Source organism: Eptatretus burgeri, chromosome 1 (genome assembly GCF_056783735.1).
Source record: "Eptatretus burgeri isolate ZD-2024b chromosome 1, Ebu_testis_v1, whole genome shotgun sequence".
In the NCBI taxonomy this organism is placed as follows: Eukaryota; Metazoa; Chordata; class Myxini; order Myxiniformes; family Myxinidae; genus Eptatretus; species Eptatretus burgeri.
This window is the reverse complement of record NC_140961.1, coordinates 70,074,072-70,100,961: the sequence shown is the minus strand read 5'-3', so window position 1 is coordinate 70,100,961 and position 26,890 is coordinate 70,074,072. Positions and strand designations below refer to the sequence as shown.

The 26,890-nt window shown below is 47.2% G+C and overlaps 1 protein-coding gene across 3 annotated transcripts in view; it reads right to left on the bottom strand.

Moving 5' to 3' along the window:
• LOC147034693 (monocarboxylate transporter 4-like) overlaps positions 1 to 26,890 on the bottom strand; it is a 119,378-nt gene that overhangs the window by 66,875 nt on the left and 25,613 nt on the right. For all 3 annotated transcript variants that reach the window (XM_085887263.1, XM_085887335.1, XM_085887298.1), the window contains exon 2: positions 21,382 to 21,485. The gene's annotated coding sequence lies outside the window, so the exon portion shown is untranslated. The remainder of the gene's footprint in view (positions 1 to 21,381; positions 21,486 to 26,890) is intronic.

Below are 26,890 nucleotides of genomic sequence, written 5' to 3'. Positions count from 1 at the left end.
GCTTTAAATGTTATATCTATCCAGATTGTTCAGAATATTTGATCTGAGCTTGTGATGTAAGGGAGGCTACTCTCAGTATACTGCGCTCGGTTGGTTATACCGCAAGGAGTTGGTCCACTTTTGCTCCCACGAAGGGTTGGATCCAAAACAGCTTCACCTTTATTCACTGTGGAACAATTACCATATAAAGTTTTTTTTTTTTACAAGCAGGTACCTGTGGAACATCCACGCAATGTAAAATGTGACTTCAAGTCCTCAACTCATCCCCCCCCTCCCAAACCCCAAGTCCTCACACCTTCTCCTTCCCAACCCTGAGGCATGAATCTCTTCCACACTCCAAGCCTTCAAAGACTTCCTACATAACCTCGAGACAACTGTTCACCACCATTTCAGATCGTCCCCAATTTAAAAGTATGATTTTTTTCTACCCTTGTTAACCACCGCCACCCCTCAACCCACCCTAACCCATCCTTCCAAATTTCCAGTTTTCCCTCCTTGGAGTGTCCTTATGTAAACTGTACATGTTATCCACACCATGCATCCTCTCCCACCCCACATTCCTCCCCACACCCATTGTTTGTTCAGGTCTCCCTCTGTCTTGACCTTCAGCTCTGCTGTTGGTGTTTGTGCCTCCTCTGCTGTTCTCTTTGTCCTGTTACATACTGATCCGTTCAGTATACTTTTTCTTCCACGAGCCTCGACAATGTAAAAAAACAACCACAAAAACCACTTTTTTCACCAAAATGCTGTCGGGGGTGGTGGGGAGGGGGGGCAGTCTTCCCTCATTGTATTCTCTAGAGTCTAGAGCATGTTAGTAGAAACCACTTGATACATCTCATTTCCCCCCTTACAGATAAAGAGGCACGGGAGGTTTACGAACACGAGCTGACCTTCTAAGAGTCAGTGGAGGGCGACCTTCACTCGCGACTACTGTAAGCTTCTAAATTGAGGGTGTAGGACTGAGAGATGATTTCAGTACATTTGTGGGTGAACGACTTACAGGAGAAAGCATATCGGATTCAATCACATGTGGTGTTAATACAGGAGTGGATGACATAGGCACGTGAGCTGGTTCAGTACTCCACATGATGCAACCTGAGTTGATCAACATATCTACGCATGCATCTACCATCTGACAGCTTCACAAGAAACATCATCTCACCAATGTTGTTGAGAACAATTCCAGATAACCATTTGGTACCACATCCAGAAATGAATATGTATCCAGCATTATTGACCTGGAAGTTACAAATTACGATACACAGACGTATGGTCGTGATTATATTTCTGTTGGTGCTTGTTTTTCTCAACATGGACCATCTGAAGTCATTGATGGCTTGTGTTATTGTATTCAAATGTTCATTCGCAATTTCATTTACTAGCTGGGCAGTATGCATACGCAGACGTACAACAATGATATATGAAACTTACATCATGCTGTTGTGGCCATTAAAGAAGAAGAAAAAGACTGGTATTTCATGAAACTCTTAATTTAGTTTGTGAAAAGTGATTGGTATTAAAATGTTGAAATTAGTGATGCATTGTGGATCCGTGCGGTCTGTCGGACTACCTGTCCAATGCTATCTTATAATTTTGTGAAGGCACATTTCGGGCACTCGTCTGTTCAAGATATAAAGGTAGACGAGCTACATGTGTGAGCCCTGATACTTCAACATGTATGCCTCCTTGTCATGGTGAAGCATGCGTGTTCCTTCAATCCTGAGGGCAAAACCATCGGGAATTTTTGAACTCCTGGTAGAGTCGCCAATGGAGGTAAGGTCGAGGTGTAGGTTTGAGACGAAGCTCGACGCAAGAAGACTTCAATGGTGAAACATGAGGAAAATGCACAAACTCATATTAGCTGAGAGTGTGGAAATCTATACCAATAAATGTATGTCAGTGTGTGTGTGTGTGTGTGTGTGTGTGTGTGTGTGTGTGTGTGTGTGTGTGTGTGTGTGTGTGTGTGTGTGTGTGTGTGTGTGTGTGTGTGTGTGTGTGTGCGCGCATCTCCTCCATAACTCTAAAACTATAAAACCTAGCAGCCTGAAACTTTGCATGCATAACAAGAAAACCCCAAGGAAGTTCAAGAGTGAAAATTGGGTGTTTGAATTAATTAAAACACCCCAAAAAAGATCATTAACGGCCTTATTTAATTTTATCCTTTATCAGGCACATCTTCGGCCATCTCACTCTCTGAGGTCTTAAGGCGTATCCTAAGTTATGTCGCTGGGGTCTGAAACCGCCATGTTTTTTGGCCTGCTCAACCATACCTCAACTTGGAACAGGCCGTAATGATTTCTTAATGATAAAGTCTTCTTCCCCCCCCCCCTCCCCTACTTTCCTTATTCATATCAAATGCCTGTTCATCATCGCTACGAAATCGCTGGGTACATTGCAATGCTTAAAAACGCTTGGAGAAGCCAGCATTTGTGGGTTTATTTAATTTCCGCACATGCCATAACCTCGAGAATCTCTTAAACTAAGTCGAATTACAAAATTTAAGCACCAGAATCGAACTCGCATCAGTTCCAACTCCTAAAAAAAAAGTTTAATAGTTTAGACATTTGGACATAGCCATCGCTTGCCAACCATTTAATTGGAGTGCTTGCTTGAGTAGTTAAGCCAGTTGCCGAGTACCCTACAGTGAACGGCGGTTCAGTTTGTGTCCCGATTGGGATGGACAGTCGGCAGTTGCTACAAGGTGGAGGTACATATATTGGTATATTTGGATCTGTAATTTAAGGACTCTCCACGGTTGTGTATGTATGCCTGCATGCTTGGTTACGCTGGTGCTGTGGTGGCAAAGTTTCATCCCATATCATGCAGGTTTTCATTTTTAATCTCAGCAGTGCACAAGTGATCACATTTTTCTTTGTTCTCGTGACCATTTCTAAAGCAAATAGTTATTTCATATGACTTGGTGCAGTGCTTTACAAAGGTTATATGGTTTCTCTTTGCGAGTTTCAAAGCAAAATGCATTTATACTAATAAATGTCATTGTGTGTGTGTTGTTCATAAAGCATAACATTTTCTCTCTGCTAACTCCCCTCCCCCCCCTTCCCGCCACCAACCAACCTCTATCTCTGTCTCACCTTGCTACATCCCCTCCTAATACAGTGCAGAATCCTCCCACACCTCTCTCTCTCTCTCTCTCCCACTTCAAACGTATCTGGACGGTGGGTATGCCCAGATGGTGGTTATCTCTGCACATATCAGATCGGTGGTTATTTCTGCACGTATCTGTATAGCGGTTACCTCCATACGTGTCTGGACAGTGGTTATGTCAGGACGGACACTCCCCTCACACTGCCTTCCCTTACCCTCCTGACATGCTGCCTTCCCTTCTCCCACCCCTCCTCAATCCCCCACCCCTCCTCGCTCCTCCACCCCTCCTCGCTCCTCCACCCCTCCTCGCTCCTCCACCCCTCCTCGCTCGTCCACCCCTCACCCCTCCTCGCTCCTCCACTACCCCTCAGTGTCTCTATCTACTCGCTCCCACCCCCCCCCCTTAGTGTCCCTGTCGTCTGGACAGTGGTTATTTCCAGACGTGTCTGGAAGGACCCTCCCCTGATGCTGCCTTCCCTTGCCCTTCCCTTTCAGCACTTCTCCTCACTCCCACCTCTCCTTGCTCCCCACCCCCCACCATCCTCTCCCCCTAACCTCCCTCCTCTCTCCTTCCCCTCCTCCTCACCCCCCCTTAATATTAGTCAGCGAAGCAACAGATTGTATATTGTTATGGCCACAGGTACCAAGAGTATTATGAGTGGGTTAATCCTCGTTTCTCCTCAGAAGAACCGGACCTGGGGCCACTGCTCACAATTAACTTCATGGTGCGGTGGGTTGCTTAACAACCAGTTAAACACGAGTTCCAGTGTCCACCGTCTAATTTGCTGTTTAACTAGAGGTTACGTGGCTTCCTGACCGGGGAACGCGCCCTCGGTAATGCACCAATCTTCTCTTGATTCAATCTTAAGTAATGCGGCCGAGCGTTTACCGCTGGTGCATGCCGACTATGACAGGTTAATTAGTTTGGGAATTATAATCTCCCAGTCTATCTAGGTTCGTACAATGCTGGATCAATGGATGGAAATGACAATCACGGACAGGTTGAAACGTCAACAAGGAATTTATTATAAAGAAAAAGAAATAAACTGAAGAAATTTTTATTTCCTTGTCGATTAAATGGATGAATTCAAATCAATCAAATGTTCAATAAACAAAATAATTTCAAACAAATAAAGAATTCGACAAGCATTTATAGAAAAATGGACAAAGAGCAGATGCTTATCACTATGCCTTCCTTAACAATTAAACACGAGACACGGGGTACTCAGCAGATCATTCAGGGGAAAAAAGAAATCTGGTCTCGGCTTACCAAGGCAGAAGTCATCATGCATCCATTAAAGTAACCCAAAATGTGTGAGCGTACCTTGGTCCGCTGCCAGCACCCTGCCTTGCCATGCACCCACCTGTAAACAAGCTCAGACACCAATCGACGTATGTCGTCACCCCCAGGAATCAGGTACACCAAGAGCCAGGTACCAAGCAGAACCAGCAGGAATGGTCCAACTGTCACCAACCGCCGTTGCTGCTGTCCCCAACAATCAGGAGCTACAACCAACTGTCAGGAGCTGTAACCAACTGTCAGGAGCTGTACTCAACTGTCAGGAGCCGTAATAAACTGTCAGGAGCTGTGAGGAACTGTAACCAACCATCAGGAGCTGTCAGGAGCTGTAAGTAGTTGTAACCAACCGCCAGGAGCTGTAAGGAGCTGCCACCAATGGTCAGGAGCTGTCAGGAGCTGTAATAAACCGTCAGGAGCTGTCAGCTGTAAGGAGCTGTCACCAACGGTCAGGAGCTGTAATCAACCATCAGGAGCTGTCAGCTGTAAGGAGCTTTCACCAATGGTCAGGAGCTGTAAGGAGATGTAAGGAGCTGACACAAATGGTCAGGATCTGACACAAATGGTCAGGAGCTAAGGAGATGTCACCAATGGTCAGGAGCTGTTAGGAACTGTAAGGAGATGTCACGAAAGGTCATGAGCTGTGACCAACCGTCAGGAGCTGAGACCAACCGTCAGGAGCTGTATGGAGGTGTCACCAATGGTCAGGAGCTGTAAGGAACTGTCACCAATGGTCAGGAGCTGTAACCAACCGTCAGGTGCTGTTAGGAGCTGTAATCAACTATCAGGAACTGTCAGGAACTGTAAGGAGGTGTCACCAATTGTCATGAGCTGCAGCCAAGCATCAGGAGCTGTAACCAATGGTCAGGAGCTGTAACCAACCATCAGGAGCAGTAAGGAGCTATCACCAATGGTCAGGAGCTGCAGCCAAGCATCAGGAGCTGTCAGGAGCTTTAATCAACCATCTGGAGCTGCCAGGAGCTGTAATCAACCATCAGGAGCTGCCGGGAGCTATAAGGAGCTGTCACCAACGGTCAGGAGCTGTAACCAACCATCAGGAGCTGCCACCAATGGTCAGGGGCTGTCAGGAGCTGCAACCAACCATCATGAGCTGTCAGGAGCTGTAAGGAGCTGTCAGCAATGGTCAGGAGCTGCAGCCAAGCATCAGGAGCTGTCAGGTGCTATAATCAACCGTGCGGATCTGTCAGGAGCTGGCAGGAGTTATACGGAGATGTAAGGAGCTGTTATCAACAGTCAGGAGATGTAAGGAGCTGTCACCAATGGTCAGGAGTTGTAAGGAGTTGTCAGGAGCTGTCACTAATGGCCAGGAGCTGTAACCAACGTCAGGAGGTGTAACCAACTGTCAGAAGCTGTTTGGAGCTGTAACCAACCATCAGAAGCTGTCACGGGCTGTAACCAACCGCTAGGAGCTGAAAGGGGCTGCCATGAACAGTCAGGAGCTGTCAGGAGCTATAATCAACCGTCCGGAGCTGAAAGGAGCTCTCACCAATGGTCAGGAGCTGTAACCAACCGTCAGGAGCTGTTAGGAGCTGTAACCAACCATCATGAGCTGGCAGGAGCTGTAAGGAGCCGTCACTAATGGTCAGGAACTGCAGCCACGCATCAGGAGCTGGTCAGGAGCTGTCTGGAGCTATAATTAACCGTCCTGAGCTGTATCCAACCGTCTAGAGCTGTCAGGAGCTGTAAGGAGCTGTCACCAACCGGCAGGAACTGCAGGGAGATGAAAGGAGCTGTCACCAATGGTCAGGAGTTGTAAGGAGCAGTCACTAATGGTTAGGAGTTGTAACCAACCTTCAGAAGCTGTAACCAACGATCAGGAGCTGTTCGTAGCTGTAACCAACCATCAGGAGCTGTCACGAGCTGTAAGGAGCTGTCACCAATGGTAAGGAACTGTCGCCAAGCATCAGGAGCTGTTAGGAGCTGCCACCAACGGTCAGGAGTGGTCAGGAGCTGTAATCAACCATCAGGAGCTATCACCAACTGTCAGGAGCTGTAACCAACCGTCAAGAGCTATAACCAACCATCAACAAGGCAGTTCTCCTGCTCCTGTCCTTTTACAGGCGACCGGTGTGGGCGGAGCCTCAAGCAGACTTTAGCCAAATCCAGCTTGCCTCTTGGTGCCGCTGCCAGTGACCTCCAACGGTCAATTCTCATGGTCATTCTCTCCTTACCATCGAACGAGTTGCAACTCCCAATTAACACAGGCCTGGCTTATGACGCCATGTTCGGGGTGCTGGATGAACGCCAGAAAGCAGCCATTTTCTGGAACAACCAAGCAAAAACGTGAAGTGTTCACAAAAACGTCAACAGGCAATTATCATCTCAATGTTCAGCCCAATACGAATAAAAGCCAGTTAGCATCCATAGAGCTGTCGAACGGGGTGTCGATACTGATGGAAAAAGGTGGTCCTGAGGTAAATGATCCGAGACCACAGCCATGTTTGACTGTTAGAATGAACTGGTTTGAAAAAAAGCTTGTGGCGTGATTTAATGACTGAAATGTCCTGCAAGTCGAATGTGAAAATGATTACCAAAATAAAATGTGAAAAGAAATCGTCTATTTCCAAGCCAACGTGTCTTGATGGATAGGGAATAGAATGAGTCTCCATTGGGCTAACGGCTATCTATCGCGTGCACGAACGGTGAATATCGCTCATGCAGAAATGAAAACTGATGTAAAATCATACGTCTTGAACGTGTCATAAAGAGGAAAAGGTTATCCCATAATAAAGACGGGGAACCTGTTCTCCACCCTTCTCCAACGCATCAAAGAGTTACAATTCCACCAGACAAGGGGATGGGTCTATTCCAGTGGTCGTCAACCCAAATAACAAGAAGAGCCATTTTTACAAATTCGGTCATGAACGTGATATCTAAAGAGCCGCAATGCACATAAGCCATATTTCGATGATTGAATAACAGGACAAAGACACAAACATTGATTTTTTTTCAATGCAATACATGTTTATTGAGTTGGTATCAATGAAAGGGGCCATTAAATTTTCTTCAGTACTTCAAGTTAGCTTACCCATATTTACCTCCGCCACCAAAGATGGAAGGAGGTTATATTTTCACCCGTGTGTGTGTGTGTGTGTGTGTGTGTGTGTGTTTGCCTGTCTGTCTGTGTGCAGGATATCTCACAAAGTTGTGGACGGGTTGGGTGTGTGAGAATGATGAACTGATTAGATTTTGGTGAAGATCCGGATCCGGATCCGGCTACTGGAATTTTTGAGTGATTCTTCACCTTTGAGAGATAGGGCCACAACGATATGTCGCACGGTATATCAAAAAAGTTATGGACGGATTCCACAGAAACTTGGTGGACAGGTTGGGTGGGTGACAAGGATTAATTAATTCCGTTTTGGTGAAGACCCAAATCCACATCTAGATAGCAGAGTTTTTCAATTTTTTAAGTGATGCTTCACCATTGAGAGATGGAGCAAAAAACAAATATATATATATATATATATATATATATATATATATATATATATATATATATATATATACAAAAATATTATATATACATAAATATATATATATATATATATATATATATATATATATATATATATATATATATATATATATATATATATATATATATATATATAGTTATGGTTGTGGAAATTCACAGAACACCATTCAGGTTCCCCAGAGGTCAGTTATTTCGGTAAGTGTGTGTTCCAGGTTAGAATCCCCACCGATGTGTAAAGGGAATTGTTCGTGTGCCGGGCTGTGCATCTTTGAGGTAGCGTTGTTCTTATCTGTCTTTTATTTTAAACAAACTTCTCCTCACTATCTTCTCCACAAACATCTTAACGATACCAGCATCTCCACAACATCGCCATCTTCTCACCAACAAACAGCATCTCATCGCGACACAATCCAGCCATATCCTCGTTGGAGCAGCAGAGTGATTTCAAACACGGCCGCGTTTGACGGCAAGAATGGATCAAAAAGGCCTTACTCTCTGAAGAGGCTGGCCAATCGGAAGTGAGAGGGGCGGAGCCAGCCGGGGGAGAAGAGTCAAAGGTGAAAGAGCGAGCACCCCCGGACCCGATAAAGAGCCATGCTGGAACGCCAAGAAATGAGTTGGGCGAGGCAATCGGGGAGAGTGCTTGGAGAGAGCGCTTGAGGAGAGTGCTTGAGTAGAGCGCTGCAATTGAGTTGGTGTGGGGAGCTCGGAGGCAGTGGAGAGCTGCTTGCTTTGAGTTCATGCTGTACTGGAGTTCGTGGCTTGCGGTTGGCGGTGGGAGCGGAGAGATGCCCCGTTGAGAGCTGTAGAGTTCGGAGTTCGGGCAGTTGGTTCGCTGGGGGTTCGCCGGTGCAACCAGGAGGCCTGAGTCGAGACCCATTCACTCCTCCAGCGCATCGTAGGCTAAACCAGGCCGCAGTGGAGGTCGGACGACCAAGGGAGCCAGTCGGAGCTCGGGGGTCCGGGCAAAGACACCGAGGGTCGCCGAACCAGGACCCAGCGAGTCACCACGAGGGTGGCCAGGTAGCCCGCCTGGTCTCTCGGAGCCTCTTCGGTCATCCCGGCTCCGAGTAATTATAAAGGCTCACGAACCAGGTTCTTTCTTTCTGGGGTTTTGGATGAAAGTCTGTGGCACCTTGTCTACCTTAAGTAGTGAACTGATTAAGTGCATGATTGTGTACATGATAATAGGAACCGGCTGTAGGTTTTTGCTCGTGTCTTGTCCCTGAGCCCCCATTGCTTCATTGACTGCTTACGTGCCGAGTACAAATAAATACCCCTATTGTTTGAATGTTAACCTGCTCGTTGTGTCACTTTCTGCCATTGACTGCCATGATGCGTTCGGAATATTAGCTGGCTGATTATCAAGCCGATAAAACGTACATCTGGTCCAATGGGACTTTGCGATATACAACTGCTCGGCAATCGCATATGGAATGAGCTGCTTAAGCGGCTCGTTTTTGTGCAGCCACCGTCAAGGTATAAACTCCCGGTATCTCTGTCTGCATGAATAATTAGGTACATCGACAATTCGGCGATCGACCCTGCAGCGCATGGACAGAGGGATTGGCTGGCTTATGGTGTGTTAAAAACACCCGTAGCTGGGTTTCGGCGTTGATCCGGAAGCTACAACTAGACTGCTCGTTCGGTGGGTGCGCGCGGCCGCAATTGGGCTAAGGCAGTTGTCTGCACTCCAAACGGGTGGAAATCTACAACAATATATATATATATATATATATATATATATATATATATATATATATTTGTGGGCCGGGGGTCGGGTGAGAAGACCACGAGGGGGGGGGAGCTATCTCGGCTCTCACCAGAATCCCCAGAATTGTAGGCCATCACACACGGATAATTCCATGACATGGCGGGTCGCTTAACCGACCGTGGATGCCAATAACTCAACCACGTGACTTCGGGTCCTCCCGTATATGGGTTAACCAGGTTACCTAATTAATCACGTGATTTAATTACCGGGGAACATGCCCTCGGTGCGCCTTGTCCGAACCGGATCGGGTCACTTTACCAGGTCGGATGCAGTCAAGCGACACTGCCAAGGACGTACCGGCTAAAAGGAACGGATTGTTGGGAATAAAGTCCTGGCTAATCTAGAAGTTGGACCATGCTGGATCAATGGAGGAAAGACAAAAATGAGCAGGGAACATTTCTAGTAATGAATTAATTATTAACAAGCAGGTGAGGAAGGGTATGTGGTGCAATCAATAGATTTATTGGGGTGTGCAAGCAGAGATAGGGAAGAAAGGTGTGGTGCGACAATAAACAAGAAACTTATGAAAGCTGACACAGAGCCGACCTAACCAAAATAATAATAATAATAATAATAATAATAATAATAATAATAATAGTAATCTTTTGCAGGCTTACTTATATGGACAGGCGCCAGGACACACACACATACGTACACACAGACACAAAAAACCCGATGAAGAGGAATTAAGGCAAGACGTCAAGGCAAGGAGAGGAGTTGAGGCTACGGTCTCTCGGTGCCTTGGTATAATTGATACGCAGTACCCGAACGCGCCAACAATACGTTTGGGGGGAATGCTCCGTGGAGCAGTACACCCCTGACAGCTGGCGCGTCGTCTCTTGCTTCGGGCAGCTCGCGTCGAGACCGTGGGCGTGAAGGAGGGCTTGAGTTGGGAGGGTGGAATCCAGAGCGAGTGTATAGAGTGGTAGGTGGGACGAAGTGGGTTGGTGGAGTCAGTGTCATGTGGGCGGAGAAGAGGAGGAGTCCAGCGATGACGACAGAAGGTGGAGTCGAAGTCCAACTTGAGCGGGAGCGGCAGGGCAGAGAGCGAGTGAAGGCTCCGCTTAGACTTTTTTGGGGCCCCGCGGCGCGGGGCGGGGGGCCACCCCGAAGCATTATGTCATCACCCGAATCGGGCGCTCTTATTGGCCCCAACCCCCTCACAGCCTGGCTGCGATGGCCGGAAAACCGCAACATTCCATTTCCGGCAAGATGACCCCACGCCGCAAAAATGTCTCGCTCCAACCTCACAACATGATGCGAATCACCCACTCCGAACTCCGCGCCATGAATCGCTCTGCAAGAACCCCCAGGACATGTCCTGACGACTGGCCGAGGGCAGCGTCGGTCCCGCACGCCTGCTTCATGTGCGCCGCGTGGCCCGGGCTGTGCCACATGCCTCCGCCGGATCGCGGCTTCGCTGGCCGTGGAGGTGGGGGGACGTTTGCCGTCCGCGGCCGCCAGCGAGGACCGAATGTACAATGTTATGGCGAACCCATGCACAGACAGTAAGATGTGTCCATTTGTGCCCTGCTCTGCATGATAACAAAGTGTCGCGAGTGGCGCACGGGTCTGCCTTTGAGAGCACGTTCCGTACAACATCTTCCGTTCTGATCCGCTATTACGCACGTGGCCAGCGCTCGTGTTCACCCGATTCTGCTATCGTGTGCGTGGGGCGAAACCAGATTGATATAATTAGTTCAGAAATGGGTTGAAAGGAACACGCCACTTGTGCCTTGCATCCTGCTCAATGTGGCGTGATTGTCGTTTTACTATTATCAGCCTCGATTGAAGGATCGCTTGAGGACGGGAGCTCTGTGCTGTCGATGCTCATGTGGTGTTTAAGCGCCCTTTCTTCCGTCTCCTCGGTACGTGTTCCATGCAGTGTGGGCGTCGTGTTGAGTGTGCTTTCTACAGTGAGATATCCAGCGTAATGCCTGCTTGGCCTTTGCTGACGACCCATCTCACAGCGAAGGGCGCATGTGGCTCAGATTTACCTCAGGAATAATCAGAAAAGAAGAGTAGGAATGAAGTTAGAAATTAAATGTAGAAGGAATGATGCAAGTAAACCAAGCTATGAGATCCTCGCAACGCACACCCCTGTTGTCCCGTAAGACAAAAGGGAAGGGACAATCTACACCTATATTAATGGAATAACTCTCCTGGGACCACTATCTGTTGGATGCATGCGGTTCTGAGAACCGCAATACTACCCCCTCCCTTTTGCTAGACTCGATCCGAGTCGTTAACGTTCATGTGTTGGTGTTCCGAGTCATTAACCAATAACATGTATACACACACACACACACACACACACACACACACACACACACACACACACACACACACACACACACACACACACACACACACACACACACACACCATAATTCGAAAATTTATTGGGCCCAATATGTTCTCCTGGATCAGGCATTGCGTGGAGGATGTATGCGTTCTACCGAGTGTCCTACTAGTTTCGTATGATTTCTGCTGTGGAGTTTATTTGGAGAGTCGTTCGATGTTTGGACAGTGTGCTGTCATTTTCATTTTCAAGCCGGACATTAAACTCACCTCATTCAATTGGTTTCTCAGTGTCCTTTTAATGAAATTCATACTTGAAAGCACTTGCTTCGGTAAGTTCGGTAAATCGACTTTGGGAAGTCGATCCGAAGATGGACAGAATGTCAAATTCATATCTCTTCATGTTACTGTAGGTTTGTGGTAAAGAATTCCAAACTTCAAACACAATTTGGTTTTGTTTTTTTTAAGATCATGCATTTCCGTACACCTGTGTTGAAGTGCCAGAGTAGATCTCTACCTTTCTAGATTTTCGAGTTTGGTCGCTAAGCCTCTGAATTTAGAACTCCATATGTCCTTGTCCTGAAAATCGGTCAGTTCAAGTTCTAGTTCTGCTCGGTCTATTCCTGTAAATGCTGAAAAGTTCAGTGCAGAAGTGTCTGCTTCAAGGGGTTTCAGCACAAATGATAAAGTTGCCTTTTCCTTTCTGAATTCCTGAAATGGCCCTGTGAAGGCTTCTTGCATTTTCAGGATCACATTTTTTAAGTTATTGGTGTCAAGATCATTGTTCGTCTCCTCTTTGAATTGTTTCAGTGATGGGAAATGAGCCAGCAAACCTATCTCCATGTCTCTCGCAAACAACGTTAGTTTTTGCTCAAATGATAGCACCTCTTCTAAAATCAAGTGAGCTGCGTTTCCCTTTCCTTGCAGCTTTCTGTTAAGGCCATTTAAAAGTGAAGCGATGTCCACCATGAAGTGAAATCTCTGTACACATACACACAGTTTCTTGGACATGACAGTCTCATTCCGAATCCCTCTTGAACATCCCTCAAAATAATTGCCAAAATAAAAGAATGAGCAAAATTTCACCATTTGAACTCTTATTTTAACAAATGTAAATACAATGATGTAGTGCACGTGTAGTTTCGTTTTGTTTGTTGGTACTCCAAGATGGCGGACAGCAAACGTGGTGTTGTCACATGCACGTGCGCCCTCCATTGAAGGGGGAGTTATCAAAACAACATCTCGTCGCTCATGATGGGTCTCTCACTTACCTGCCCAGTGAGGATCAGGGCTGCTAACTTTTTATAAGAGGGGTACGAATGGTAAACTGAGGCTGCGAAACAGGTTCAGGTAATAATATTGCCGAAGAGATGGTGAAAATAACCGCCTAATGGAGAGCAGGTTGTGCGCGGAGCACAACGTGCAAGTCTTGCTGGCATAATTCATCGGTAATCGGATGTATTGGGTAGTCGATCTCGTCGAAAAAAAAAATTCCAAAAATGTTTTTTTTGAGATTTGTTCTACCCTTATCAGTATTTAAAATGGCGATTTCAGTTAATACAATGGCGATTTCGATGAAACTTGGTTGGTAGGTTCATACCATGACCTTGTAGTGTACAAATGAGAACCGTTGCTATGGGCCGGTGGACCCCTCCGTTGCCTAGCAACAGCCGATAAACCTCTAAATGTGGGGTATTTTAACGAAAAAAACAATCTGCAGCATTAACTCTTGAAACTAGAATCATGAATTTTCTTGTGCTTAATCCTCAGGTCATTCCCCATCGAACGGGCCCATCACATTAGGTTCTATTGGGTAGGCGACTACCCATGTCCACCTACCGGCTTGTTTTACTGTTTATCACTCCGCCAACGTTCTCAAGTATTATTTTATCCTTTCACGATACTCACAAAGATTTTGATGAAAATTAATTTATAATGAGAAAAACGGGGATTTTATCGATCAGGCTTGGGAGCCACACTTAAGCCCTTAAAGAGGGGCATGCGGCAGGTTGTCAACAAGAGCCGCAGGTTGCCGACCCCTGGTCTATTCTGAACATGCATTTATGGAAATAACTGTCTGAGGACCTGAATGTTATGTGCATTACTCAGATCTAATTCTGAAATCCACAACAATTAAATATGCCTCAAATAAATAAAGCTCTTTTCAACCACTGACTCACTGATTCACCAACTGACATTAAAGATCGGTGCCTTTCAGGTGATGTAGAAAGCTGAAATTTTGTGAGCCAATAAACATCAAAACCGGGACATTGGAAAAATTCACAGAATCATCGGACAACATCAATAAATGAAAAAAACATGAAAAAAATGCAGGTGAGTGACCCGAGACAATCGGGAAGCATGGTAATTTTGTGTGTCGAGAGACATCGAAGCCGATACACCAGGAAAAAAAGTCACAGCACCATTGGAAAGCATTCGTAAATGAAAATATAAATAAATTAAAAATCAAATGCAGGTGAGTGACCCAAGACAATGGGGAAGCATGGTTCATATGCTTACACAATGTGTAAGCACACCCTGCTAGTGATATCTAAAGCTCTTTCTAACCACTGACTGACTCACTCACTCACTCATTTATATAAAAGATCAGTACCTTCTGGTGTAACGCGGGCCAATGGACATCGAAGCCGATACACCAGGAAAAAAACAAAAGTTAAAAAAAAAATAATCACACAATCCTTGTACAACATCGATAAATGAAAATACAAATAAATGAAAAAGAAAAATGAAAAAAAAATGCAGGTGAGTGACCTGAGACAATGGGGAAGCATAGTAGTTTTGTGTGCCAATGAACATTGAAGCCAATACACCAGGCAAAAAAAATCATACAACTGTTGGAAAGCATCCGTAAATGAAAACATAAATAAATGAAAATAATAGATGAAAATAAATAAATGTAAAATCAAATGCAGGTGAGTGACCTCAGACAATGGGGAAGCACACGCAGTTCGTATGCTTACACAATGTGTAATGTGTAAGCATACCCCACAGTAAACACACATACACACACACACACACACACACACACACACACACACACACACACACACACACACACACACACACACACACACACACACACAGTGCCAATAGAAAGTCTCCACCGCCTTTCAAAATTTTCACCTTTTGTTGCCTTATAGCCTGGAATTAAATTGCGTTAAATCAGACTTCTTCCACCTTTATTTATCCATCGTAACCCACAACTTCCAAGTGAAAAACAATTTCTACAAATTCCAGAAAACGAGTTACTTTCGTCTCACCAATGACATGGAACGCCAATGGGGTCACCGATCTCAAGCCTCATAGAAGAGCTTGTCATACAAGCCTTTGAGGATGGCACGCTAATTTATGAACAGGCCCAAGTTATGGCTATGGTACGTAGATGATACATTTGTGATCCTAAAGGCTAATCCACTCAAAAGCTTCCACACTCACCTTAACTCGAGGTCATCTGAGCTCCAATTCACTTGTGAAGTTGAAAAAGAAGGCTCATTGGGATTCCTAGATGTCTTACTCTCCAGAAAAACAGACAGCCAAATAGGCTCAACAGTATACTGCAAGCCCACACACACGGATAAGATACTGGACTACAACAGTGGCCACTGATTGTCACAAGATGAGCTGTGCAAAAACACTACTGGAAGGAGCGAAGTCCCATTGTGGTAGTTGGGCAGATCGACACAGTGAAATCCGAAGAGTCCGACAAATGCTGCTATTCAATCACTATCCCCAATAGAAAATCATGAAATGCCAGCGAAAAATAAGACCAGGGCAGGACATAACAACAAAGCCCACAAAGACAGTCACTGTGCCCTACATCAAAACAGCATCTGAACTTACCAGTTGTCTGCTCCAACCTAACAGTGTCCACATTGGCCACCAATCCAACTCTACTCTTCTGACATTGTTATCAAAACCGAAAGATAAAATAGACAGATTTGACAGATGTCAGACTGTTTATGACATCCCTGGTCATGACTGCACCACCCACAACATAGGTCAAACAGGGAAAAGGTTGGCCACCAGACTGACTGAACACCACTGCCAGATACGATACCCTGCACCACACCTTCACGTGGGAACAAGCCACAGTCATGGGGATTTCCCCCTCCAAGGCAAGCCGCGAGGTTATTGAGGCAGGATGGTCTGATGACCGCTCGATCAACAGGCATGTTGACTTCAACCCAACTTACAAAGCCCTATGCAGACACCTACGCAAACATGGCAGGCCCATGACAAAAACCACTCTGGACACAGGCTCTAATCCAGAAACCAACATGCTGATCCAAACTTCTGTTCCCTTCCCTCAACCCATTCTCGACCCCATTGGTGGAATGACAGCCAATCAGGCACTCAAACACGTGCACACAGGACAATAATAATACAAACTGAATTTTGAAATGTAAACCGTTTTCATAACTGCCTCTGAGGACGGAAGCTGGACAGCTTCTGAAATGTCAGGCCCAAAAAAGGTTGTTTTCTTTTCCTTTTAATGCTCAGTGTGCTTTCTCTCGAATTCAATACGATTCCTGAGCTGCACATTTTTCAGCATATTCATACATATTGTTACGAGCCTGAGTTTCGCAAAAAAAAATATATATATATATATATATATATATATATATATATATATATATATATATATATATATGTATATAATGGATCTGGAAACCATGTGCATTCAAAATACATATGTCCCAAAAGTCAGTTATGTCGTTAAGTATGTGTAGTCAGATCCCCTTCCTTTTGTCTAGTGGGAGAATCAAAGGCGTGCGTTGCGATTTCTTTAAGTTAGGTTATTACATCTAAGCCATCTAACAACCATCCCATCCCCCGTCACGATCCACCGCCAACCGGCTGCCTTCTCACTCCCTGACGTGCCGAGGTGGGATCTCGCGGTTCCAGTTTCTCGGCTTCCACAAACGTTGTAACTCTTTCATGACGACCTTTGCAACATTGATACTGTTGCTCGACAAGTATGAACCCGCGTGGAAGAATGGGTGGGGTTTCCCGGCAGGGGCCGAAATCCCGCCCAGAAAGGGCGAACCCATAGGAGCCTGTCCAATCAGGGTGGGGACTGGGGAGTAACGTCTGTTCAAGCGAGCCCCGCCTCGTTGAGAGAGGTCCATAAATTCCCGAGGACTCTCTGAGGCAGAGGTTGTTACGAAGGTTGTTCTGAGGTTTTTGACAGGGTTGTGGTGGTTGAGAATCGAGTAAGGAAGAAGGGTCATGGAGGAAGTTCTCCACGGGTTTCTGACAAGGTTTTGGATAGGGCTCTGAGGGTTGTTGTTGTGCGTGCAGTTCTTTTGAAGCGGAGGGTTGAGCAGAAGGTCGTGAAGGCGGCGAGCGTGTCCCTGCTGGCCCTCGACAAGGAAAGGAAATTGATCCTGACCCCCGCTATTCACCACCCGAGCTCCGCCACGAACCACGAGTCCCACACGTGCGACTGGGGACCAAACCAACGACCATTGTCAAGTGCCGCACCATGGAGCACCCCCTTCCTCCGACGGTCAGGTACCCAGCTGGACTCTGACTCCCAGCTCGTCTCTCTCCTCAGCTGTGAGGGTCTAATAAATAAGTCTGGGTTTATTTTCATTTGTGTGTGTCTGCGTGTGGGCCCGTCTTATAAGTAGAAACAGTTTAAGTGTTTGTTTTTGATCATTGTAAATAATACTTGCATATCCACGTTAGGTCTTCCCTGTGTCTTTCTATTGTAAATAAACAATTGTAGAAATGTCCCCAGTTCGTTTCCATCCTTTCTTGAATTGGTCCAGCATGGTTGTGATCTGAGTTTAGGCAGGGTTTTATCCCTGGTAATCGGACAATTGTAGCCGGGACGTCCTGGGCAGGCCCGCTCGACTGCATCCGAGCCGGAAAGGTGGGTGGCAGAGTAGTAGTCGGTGGGTGTAATTTTACCGCTGCCGGTAGAGTGTATCCGGTTCTACCAGGCATTCCGAGGGCGTGGATCCCCGGTAGCCGAGACCACATGGTTACTTAGGTACATTGGATCGAGACAAAATAACCCTATGCCACGCGGTCGAGATATTGGCGTTCCACGGTCAGTTAAACGACCCGCCGGCTCGCGGAGTTATCCAAGCGACGGCCTATTCATATTATGGCATATATGAATATGCCATAATATATAAGAACAACAATATACTGAATATGAATAACAAAATGTTGGGTGGGGGCATCCCCAGTACTCCCCGAACTCACTGGGATTTGAGGCCATCGCAGAAGATCAAGTCTGTCATGGTTGGTTGATAATAGACCGTGAAGGCCAATAATTTAACCTCATGATCCAGTGTCCTCTGTCTCACTAACGTTTAACTGTGGAGCACACAGTCTCCTTATCAGGGAATCGTGCCCTTGGTGGTTGTGCGACTTTTATCTTTATTGGTTCTTGATCAAGGCAGCCGAGCTTTCCGCAAGCACAACGCCAGACAGATGTGAGAGCCATTTAGTTGGGGAATTATAATCTCCTGGCTAATCTATGTACGGGCATCGCTGGACCAATAAGGGGAAAGGACAGACACAGGCAGATTGAAAGGAATATGTGAACAAGGCAATTTATTTACAGCAAGTAATGTGGGGTGTGGGGAAGGAGGTCAGTTCAAGTATGGGAGCATGCGCCAGAGCAGCACGTCACTACGTCCACTTTCCACCGGAACTCCAAGGTCCTCCATCTGGCTATCCCATCGGCAGATGCCTGGCCCATCCCCATCTCCTTGAGAAGCCGATCAACCTACTGCAACCACGAGGCACGTGGTCGGCCCATAGGCCTCCTCCACTCATGAGGATCCCTCACTGAGAGAATCTGGTGAGCAGGATCAGTGTCAGAAAAATGAGCCACATGTCCAGACAGGCACAGGTGACGCTCATAGACTATGCAGGTAACAAATCTCATTTAATTCTCTCTCAGCAACTGCATGTTGGACACAAAGTCTGACCAGAGATAGCCAAGGATTCTCCGAAAACACCAAAGGAGTTAAGTCTCCATCTCAGATCCCTGGTCACAGTCCAAGTCTCACATCCATAGAGCAAGACTGGAAACACCAAGGACCTGAATACTCAGACTTTCATCCTTCTGCACAGGTAACAACAGCACCACACCCCATGATCCAGTGAATCCATGACTCCCCATACCAAACCCAGACGTCTCTTGATCTCTGTCTAACAGCCAGTGGGTGCATGAATATCACTGCCAAGGTAAGTGAATCTCTCCGTGACCTCAACAGACTCACTGCAAACAGGTACAGACAAGATAGCATCATCCAAGATGTTAATGAAAGCCTGGATCTTAGTTTTAAACCAGGAAACCCGTAATCCCAGCAGCTCTCACTCCTTATTCAGCACCTCGAGGGCCCCCAAAAGGATATCCAGTCTCCGCAAAGATGACTGCATCGTCTGCAAAAATCAAGGTCAGAGATCTTGACACTTCCAAACGATGCACCGCAGTTTGATCTCTTCAATATCCTCCCTGGAATCCAGTCCATACACGCTCTGAAAAGTGTGGGGGCCAGTACACACACCTGACAAACTCCAGTAACAACTGCAAATAAGTCAGGGATGGTACCACCACATTTCAAAGCACTCTCAGTCCTTGAGTATAGTTCAGACATCCGATTAACCAGTTTTGCTGCACCCCACAATGACCAAGAATCCTCCAGAGGGCATCCGGATTCACTGAATCAAACACTTTGCAGAGATCAACATAGGCTGCAAGCAGCCCCTGCTGAAACTCTCATCTGTGTTCAGTGAGGACCCGAAGAGCAAGGATGTGGTCAGTCATTGACCTCTTTGGTATAAAGCCTGACTGCTCTGGGTGCTGGTGCTCGAGCAGATGATGGCGAACCCCATCAAGTATTATCTGAGAAAAGACCTTGCCCGGCACTGAGAGCAGCATCACCCCTCGGTCATTGTTCCCTTTCTCGAGTGATCACCCTTCCCTTTCTTGAGAGGGATAACAAGGCCCCTCTTCCAGTCAGTTTGGATGATGCCTGTGTTCGAGGCAGAGCACAGAACTGCATGCAACGACACGAGCACAGCATTTCCACCAGCCTTGAGAAGTTCAGCTCGGATGACACAGATCCCAGGAGCTTTACTCCATTTCAACCGGTTCACCGCAGCCTGTGTTTCTACAAACCAAGGTGGATCACAGTTGATCAGCGGGTCAGCAATCGGAATAGTAACACCCCTGATATCCAACTCGACAGCTGGTGGATCAGCCTGATACAATGCTCAAAGTAACTGGCAAAGCAGGCCTTCACCTCGGACTCCTCTGTCAACAGCCCACCACCCTCTGCTCCAACTGTAGTACAACGAGGGATGGGCCTGGAGGAACGCAATGCACAATTTCCCCTGTAAGGATGACTAGAATCACTAGACCACAGGTGATGCTCTTCCCCCTCACAGATTCCTCGCACAAAGGCCTCCTTGTCCACCCTCAGCGCATGTAGTTTTATGCCTCAGCTCCCTAAGCAGTTCAGTTCTGCCATTAAGCCTGGCCCTGACACTGTCCAAAGGTATCCAGTGTTCCTTGAGAGACAAAATTCTTCATCGCCCTTCCGTGATTTCCAGGACATCCATCTGCAACATCAAGGATGGTCATCTTGTAGGCACTGCACAACTCTTCATGATTCCGCAAAGCACCGAGACCCCCAAAATCCCCACTCAGCCTGTTCACAAACTCCTGAGCTACCATCTCATCCTTGAGGTCTTTTTTTTGTATTGTATTCACTGTCGAAGCTCGTGGAGAGCTAACACACAGAATGTACAAGGGGAGCAGGAGACATGAGAGGCGCAGTGGCGTATCGAGGAAAAATGCCGCTCGGGGAGAGATGTCAAATTGCCGCCCCCTCGTAATTCACATGCTGAATTAAACACAAAGCCGAATTAAATGACATGATAGCAAATCAAATCAAGTACAGCGCATTTGCAAGTAAACAGTTACGCCTTTGTTTTCCACCTTTCAAAATCGACAGTCGGCCGACTAAACGTTCAGTTGTTGTGACTGTGTTGTTCATCATATTTTCCTCGCCTTCAGTGGAGCAAACTCATCTCGCGAACACAGGAATGAGACGCATTGGTATACTTAGGTGGGTGCGGGGAGGGCGGTCTGTCCCAGGTGACAGCCAGGGGGATTGGGGGGGGAGGGGGTGGTGCCATTGGGAGAGTTGAAATACCAGACACCAAAATACCAAAATAGAGACACCAAAATAATATTGAGTCCAAGTTCCCGAACGAGAAGTATGCTTGTAAGATAAGGCCAAAAAAAATCAAAAAGATCAAAATTAAAAAAACACCAGCTCATCGTACCCACTCTTTTCCTTTTTTGTTATTTGCTATTTTGGCAAACATCCCAGAAAAAAACAATAATCACACCTTGTCGGAAGGAAGTTGCGCCGTGAAGCAGCTTCACCACTTAAAAAGTGGCCCCATGGGGGACTGACGGTTACTTCCCCAACAGGCGGGGTGACCTCACTGTCCTGATGCAAATAAACAACAACACAAAAAAATTAAACAACACAAGAAAAACAACAACTCAACACAACAACAATGTGAATAAACAACACAAGAAAAATTAAACAACAACAAACTACCACCTGTATCAAATGAAACATGGTGCCTATATAAGGATCTGAGGAAGGATCTGAGGTATATTGAAGTGTTTTTTTTTTTTTTGCACCAACTAAAATCTATTTTCTTATTTCAAATTTCCTTACTACAAGTACAGTACTACAATCCGCTTGAAATTTTACCTGCACACATGATACGTTTTCTGTGTATCATCCCAACGTTTGACTCTGTCAATAGGAGGGGTTTTCAAATTGTTTTCTCCTTCTCCTCATTCTCCCCACATTTACGTCATTGCTGTGATTGGTCGTCAGATTGGTCGTCAGACCGTCCACGAGATCAGTAACCAATCACAACTCGAGCCCCTTCAGAGCTCCCGTCAATGGTGGTGGTGGCTGCGGTAATTCCACATTGTTTAGCATCTATTTCGAAGCCATTCCAGCAAACTAAACAACAAGCAGTCATAGACTGGTACTTACGAAATTGTCAACTTGACCTCTGACCTTGTCTAATAAAAGCTGTCTCGAGAGAAGGCAGCGACGCAAACCACAAGTTTCTACGATGATTCTGCACCAAACCTCTCATAAAACATCCGATTTTTACCAGAATTTCGACAACCGAGTGTTAAGCATACTTAGCCGTTCCCAAAAGTGAAGACAGATTTCAAATTGACTTTAAAAAAATACCCCCGAGAGGGAGTGCCGGTCATCTCTGCCAGAGGTCGAAAGTAAGTAACTTTGTGCCAGACTAGAATAGGGGCAGTTCATAAAGTACGTACGCTCTACTTCCGGGTTTCAAAACCACCCATCCTCCTCTGTATGCAGGCTGGTGACCACCCACCCACCCCCATATGCGTCTCATATAACATCACAATACTTGGAGATTACAACAAACTGTAGATTTATCTCAAATGCATCAGTAATTATTAACTACGGTAATACAGTAATATGGAACAATTATTGACGTCCACTGATTCAACATCACGTCGAAAATGTTCCTGTGAACGGGGATATTTTCCCCCCTTGCGATGACGACAGGCTCACCTTCATCTTCTGAAACGCTTTCATGTAGTCAGACACCACTTTCATAAAGTATTGTTGCGAATTTGCGCCCGCCGGCGCGCGAACGGCCACGTGACTCGAATCGCGGCACGTCGCCCGACGGACGGAGAATTCTGTCATGACCCTCTCGGACCAACGCCGGGAGCCAGTCACGGGTGGGCCTTTCGGCGTCACCACGATCGTGCCAATCGGCCACCCACGTGGGATAGGGTTGTTTGCCAAACTCGACCTACCTAAGTACCCACGCGGATGGTAGACCGGGCGATCGCACCTCGCCGCAGGTCAACTCCGGACACGGGCCGCTTAAGCGATCCGTTCCGTACTATCGGGATAAGCGAGCGGTGTTATTGTCGGCCTCGACGGTTCCGATTAATTATCGGGCGTATTCAGCCCACGATGAACCCGTTACGTGAAGCAAGATGGAGATTCAATTAAAGAAAAGACGAAGCGAAACGGGAAAACAGTTCAACATAATGCACATTTATTCCGTGGCACACAGAGCACACATATACAGCCAAACACAATGCACATATAGCAATTTGAAACAACAACAACAATGCAGAGCTACGACCGACTACGCGAGCACATGGCAACACTTAACGGTTTTACTTCACAAGACTGGCGCCACACACACACGTTTACACCTAACCCCAAAAGAAATGGAATTCACGACTTCCCTGATCCCATCGAGTCCTCCTTCTGCGACCGCAACTCCGAGCCCCTCCGGCGTGCCCCGCGAGCTCGTGCCGCGTGTCGCTCGTGTGGTCCGCTCGACTGTACGGACGGGGTTTTGGGGGAACGGACAGGGTTCGTTCGGCACTGTTTTCCGCGCTCGCGCACGGGTCAACGAAGCAAGGCAGGAACCACAAGCTCGCGACTCGAGCCAGAAGATGACAATGAAGACCAACCCTCGACCAACCACTCACTTCAACTCTCGACCAACCAACCCAACAACCCTCAAGGTCCGTCCTGTTTGCCTTTTGTAGCGCGGGGCTCCACCCTTCGCTCCGCCCCGTTTTCGGCCCCGCCTCCCTTCGAGCTTCTTGGAGAAGCCTCTCGAAGGGGGGCGTGACCTCTCGCTTTCCCTCCACCCCGCGCCGTGCGGGGGCCAGGGGGAGTCAGTCTTGGCGTGGAGCCAGGGAATTATTCCCCCAAAAAGAGGCCCCCACCCTTTCTCACCTTTGACCCCTGCGTCGCCCCTCCTCCACACCGAGCGCGGAGAACCTCGACGGGAAAAACAGGCGGGAAAACCCCCGAGCATAGCCGTTGGGTTCTGTTTGTGCCCGGAGATCGTAACCGTACAGGGCCTGCTGAATGGCGAGTGGCGAAGATGTGGTAGCGTTGATGGTGGAGGTGGCCTGGTTGTAGTGTGGTTGGCACTGTGGTGGGGATGGCGTGGTTATATTGTGTGGTTGGCGCTGTGGTGGGGATGGCATGGTTGTTGAGATGCTGTTTGTTTGAAATAAAAGATAGAACAGAAAAAATGGCTAACTCAAAGCGTCACAGCCTGGATGGATCACATAAATTCCCTCTATACAACGGGTTTGGGCTAACTACACATGCATATACAGAGATATCTCACCTACGGGACCTGAATGGTAGTTTGCGAATTTCCACAACCACAACAGTATGTATGCAGCCGTCGTACCACCCACCCACCCCTGTACGCAGCCCGTACGCGGGCTTTAAACCACCCACCCACCCCTGTACGCAGCCCGTACGCAGGCTTTAAACCACCCACCCCTGTACGCAGGCTTTAAACCACCCACCCCTGTATGCAGCCTGTACACAGGCTTTAAACCACCCACCCCTGTACGCAGCCCGTACGCAGGCTTTAAACCACCCACCCCTGTACTCAGGCTTTAAACCACCCACCCGCTTCTGTACGCAGGCTTTAAACCACCCACCCCTGTACGCAGCCCGTACGCGGGCTTTAAACCACCCACACCTGTACGCAGGCTTTAAACCACCCACCCACCCCTGTACGCAGGCTTTAAACCACCCACCCCTGTATGCAGGCTTTAAACCACCCACCCCTGTACGCAGGCCGTACGCAGGCTTTAAACCACCCACCCCTGTACGCAGGCTTTAAACCACCCACCCCTGTACGCAGGCCGTACGCAGGCTTTAAACCACCCACCCCTGTACGCAGGCCGTATGCAGGCTTTAAACCACCCACCCCTGTACGCAGGTTTTAAACCACCCACCCCTGTAAGCAGGCCGTACGCAGGCTTTAAACCACCCACCCCTGTACGCAGGCCGTACGCGGGCTTTAAACCACCCACCCACCCCTGTACGCAGCCCGTATGCAGGCTTTAAACCACCCACCCCTGTACGCAGCCCGTACGCAGGCTTTAAACCACCCACCCCTGTACGCAGGTCGTATGCAGGCTTTAAACCACCCACCCCTGTACGCAGGCCGTACGCAGGCTTTAAACCACCCACCCCTGTACGCAGGCTTTAAACCACCCACCCCTGTACGCAGGCCGTATGCAGGCTTTAAACCACCCACCCCTGTATGCAGGTTTTAAACCACCCACCCCTGTAAGCAGGCCGTACGCAGGCTTTAAACCACCCACCCCTGTACGCAGGCCGTACGCGGGCTTTAAACCACCCACCCACCCCTGTACGCAGCCCGTATGCAGGCTTTAAACCACCCACCCCTGTACGCAGCCCGTACGCAGGCTTTAAACCACCCACCCCTGTACGCAGGTCGTATGCAGGCTTTAAACCACCCACCCCTGTACGCAGGCCGTATGCAGGCTTTAAACCACCCACCCCTGTACGCAGGCCGTATGCAGGCTTTAAACCACCCACCCACCCCTGTACGCAGCCCGTATGCAGGCTTTAAACCACCCACCCCTGTACGCAGCCCGTACGCAGGCTTTAAACCACCCACCCCTGTACGCAGGTCGTATGCAGGCTTTAAACCACCCACCCCTGTACGCAGGCCGTATGCAGGCTTTAAACCACCCACCCCTGTACGCAGGCCGTATGCAGGCTTTAAACCATGATATTACATATTTATACACTTGAATTTGAAAATGCCTGCAGTGTATGAACAATACAGGTAACTCTGCATGCATGCAAGTCAGCCTTATTAAGTCGAATAATCGCACAAGTTTAAACAAATTTTGAAACCGTATTATGCAAGACGTGTTATTTACCTTCTGTGAGGCCGATTTGTTCTACGTCGAACAGATTTCTGTGGTCCCAAGAGATTCAAGTTAAGCAGAGTTACCTGTACTTATAATTTGTAGCATTTCTTTATCGTTCATCATCTTGCAAATTGATGGAACACTGTTGACAGAAATAAAATAGCAAGTCAAACCTACTGCGATTTTTCCTGGACTGTTTCTTCACAAGATTGTACCAGTTGAATACTTAACATAAGCATTTTGACATGAACGTGCTTCATAGATTCATCCAATAATTGCATAGCAGGCCTGTGCAATTAACTATTCTGTGCCCATAAAAAAGGGTCATTTCAATTGTTAAGATATTTTTGAAATCTGATACAATCATTTTGGCATAGTCACTTTTTGGTGTGTTTGAGAGCGTGTTGGGTGGTAACTATGATGATAAATTACATGGAGGTATCGGTGTTTGTTGTTTTTGTTTGTTATGGGTGAGATGATAATGTGGTGAGATGAAAAAAGTAAAGATGGGTGAGGTGGGGAGGGATGGGTAGGGGCAGGTATGGATCAAATTGAGGCCCCAACTTAGGCCTATGGACTCGAGATTTTTATTTGGCTCGACTTCATGTCATAAGCCTACACAGGCCGAGTTTCTCCCAAATGTCTCGTTCTCTGGCAAACTTACTCTGAGTTTCCCGTGTAATGAGTACATGCATTTTAACATTTTATCACTTTCAACCCCATTGATTCTATAATCAAGATCTTTGGCCGAGTAAAACATGAGAATAAATATATATGTCCAGTGATGTATCCCACCCTCCTGATGTATTGCTTCATTCATGCATGCTGCTACGGCGGTAGCGCACGCACCGCGCGTTATCCAGAGTGAAACAAAATGGCGCCTATAGCTGAGTTGTCGCTACTCTCTATATATAGGTACTCTACTTTAAACCACCCACCCCTGTACGCAGGCCGTACGCGGGCTTTAAACCACCCACCCCTGTACGCAGGCTTTAAACCACCCACCCCTGTACGCAGGCTTTAAACCACCCACCCCTGTACGCAGGCGTCGTACCACCCACCCACCCCTGTACACAGCCCGTACGCAGGTTTTAAACC